Genomic DNA, 2,175 nt, shown 5'->3' with positions numbered 1-2,175 from the left:
AAAAAAACACACCAATAAAAACATTGTGTACTGACCGTGATTACATGCGTAAAACTATTTAACATAAATATAGGTCCGTGCTTATAACCAGTAACTTATTAACAACAGATAAGTATTCATTAGAATATTAGTTCGTACCTAATAGTGTGTTCTTGTAATCCGACGTTATGAAATGGCGATGACAAACAACATCCGATTTCCCTGGCTGCCACAGGCCTTTCGTCACGGTATCCACTCGCCTGATTGCAATTCGCCATATTTTCTGCAAAGCTATTTCCGTTGGAAATTTATGACCACCCGAATTCTTACACCCGGGGACACAGCAGTATTGTGGCATGGTGATAAATGACAGTGATAAATGTATCTATAGTTAAATTGCGATCGCCATTTGTTTACCTGACGACACAGAAGAGTTCCGAAAGTTATACCCGCTAGTGCAGTGGCGCCCCCTGACAGCGAAAAAACCGTTGGCGAGACCCATTGTCCAGCACCGCCGGAAATGCGGATATCTCGGTCTAGTATGCAAGTAATCTCGGTCTAATATGCAAGAAATCCTTTTCAAACGACGCAATGAATCCCAGAAATGATCTTAAACAGCTCTAGATGGAATAAATCTAAGGTACCGAGTGCATTTCGGGGAACCTCGATGAAAGAGAGAAAAAACATACTGATAGAACGGGATTCAAACCTGGGACATCTATATTTAAAAAGGACACTGGCAATCAATCCAGTCTCTCTCTCTCTCCCCCAGTATATTTTTTATTATATGTAGATACATGTATTTCATATTTTTTACATTTTGTAATAAACTATTCTATGCTTAATCTGCGTAATGAGAATTTCATTTCATATATATCCGTTCGTCTCTATTCTCTACGATTTTTTTGTTTTGATTTAATCTTGGAAGTACATCTTTCTGAAATAGTGTGGTAAGATAAACATGAAGAATCTCTTTGATGAGATAAAAGTGCTAAGGACGTGACGGGGTTGTTGATTTTTGTTTCTTTTTATATTATATACATTGTACACGTATGTATATATTCATATACCGAACATCAGCGAGGACTTTGTGATATAGTCAGATATGACAGTGTTTCCGTTAAGAGATTACTCAGCTTCTTTAAAAACATACCATGATACATACAAAAATTAGAGGATGTCCGTAAATTAAAGGGCCGTATTCACGGAAACGTTCTCATGCTCAAACCCAGATTCTGTGCTCAAGCCCAATATTTTGTTCCAGCGACAAATGTAAAATAATTATTTTGTCAATGATTTGGAATATATGGAGTTTTAAAGCCGAAGTATATTTCCAATGTTAACATTTGACTTTTTGAGCGTGTCACATTATTTAAGTGAGTAACAGAGTTGGTTTGAGCACGGAATCCATGCTTGAACATGAGAACGGTTTCATTAATACGGGCCGAGGTATCGGTAATATAAGCAAATTCTCAATTTAATGCATTACATTTCATACGCTTTTACGTATACGAAGCTATGACATGTTTAAAACGATGGTTACAAAAATATAATATGAACACGAAAACCAATTTGAAGAATTTTATTGATCACATGATTGTTACTACACAAATTCGTAAAAGCAAAACTGACCAGTACAAAATGAACAGAATTTTGCATGTTGGTAATTTTACAGAACCTGTGGGTCAGTTTGACCGAGTGAATAACTGACCACGACAACACCATCAGACCATGCCATTAGCGGTCATTGCAGACTCAATCCATTTTGATATGCCAAAATACTAAGCATAGCATAAATGTACGAGGTACCGATAGCTTTCAAGATGTGACAGGGTTAGAACCTTCGAAATGATAGGCGCAATCAGCGTGGAACCAATGGTGGTTTGAGCTGACCTACAATGTATTCGTTGAGTATTTGACAAATTTTCTCAAAACACTTATACACAGTTGAGATCGACATCGTTCTAACTTGTTAATGTGATAAATACCGAGAACATCTACATAAAGCGAACCGACTTCGAACTGACCAATGCTACTTAGTCAACTTTCTAGCTCCACAACTACTCAAATCACCTAATGGCCAATAGAAGCATGTTAGCAACTAACCAATCAAACAACCCTCATCGAAATTTATCTGTTGGACCACTTATACTAGCTAGGTTATAAATGGTCAATTCATCAGATATCGATTGAGTC

Source organism: Mizuhopecten yessoensis, unplaced genomic scaffold (genome assembly GCF_002113885.1).
Source record: "Mizuhopecten yessoensis strain PY_sf001 unplaced genomic scaffold, ASM211388v2 scaffold10847, whole genome shotgun sequence".
Taxonomy (NCBI): domain Eukaryota; kingdom Metazoa; phylum Mollusca; class Bivalvia; order Pectinida; family Pectinidae; genus Mizuhopecten; species Mizuhopecten yessoensis.
This window is presented reverse-complemented; position numbering follows the sequence as displayed.